Here is a 579-nt window from a genome sequence, read left to right on the forward strand (position 1 = left end):
GAGCCTTAAGAGTTTCAATTTAAATATTATTAAGCTAGGAAATTCATTTAATTGAGTTGTTCATTATTATATTCGACTACAAATTTAAATTGATTGAATTTCGCAGGGACCATAAATAACGGTTATCCAGAAAATTTGAAATCAAAAAATCTCTCTTTTAGACAGTTTGTCTCCATACTGTTATATACCAATAGATTCGTATTGACGTGCTCTTTCAGAATCAGTTATTTTTTAACGTAAAAATAAAAGTTAGGAGAAACCCTCAAAAAAGGAGTTTTAAATAGCCGTCATAAAAAAACTCTTGAGGACTTTTATTTTTTCCGTCATAAAAAAAACTCATTTGAGGACTTTTATTTTTTCCGTCATAAAATAAAAGTCTTTTGAGGAGTTTTATTTTTCCCGTCAGAAAATAAAACTCTTTTCGTTTATTTTCTACTTTTTTTCAGTATCTTTCTTTATTGAGTATACCTGATATAATGTTTGTAGTAATTTATTTGTTTAAGAAAAAAAAAACAACAACAATTTGATAATAGGAATCAAACAATAACAAATTAAAATCCCACTTGATTTTATTTTAAT

The sequence above is a fragment of the Calliphora vicina genome, chromosome 3 (assembly GCF_958450345.1).
Source record: "Calliphora vicina chromosome 3, idCalVici1.1, whole genome shotgun sequence".
Lineage (NCBI taxonomy): Eukaryota > Metazoa > Arthropoda > Insecta > Diptera > Calliphoridae > Calliphora > Calliphora vicina.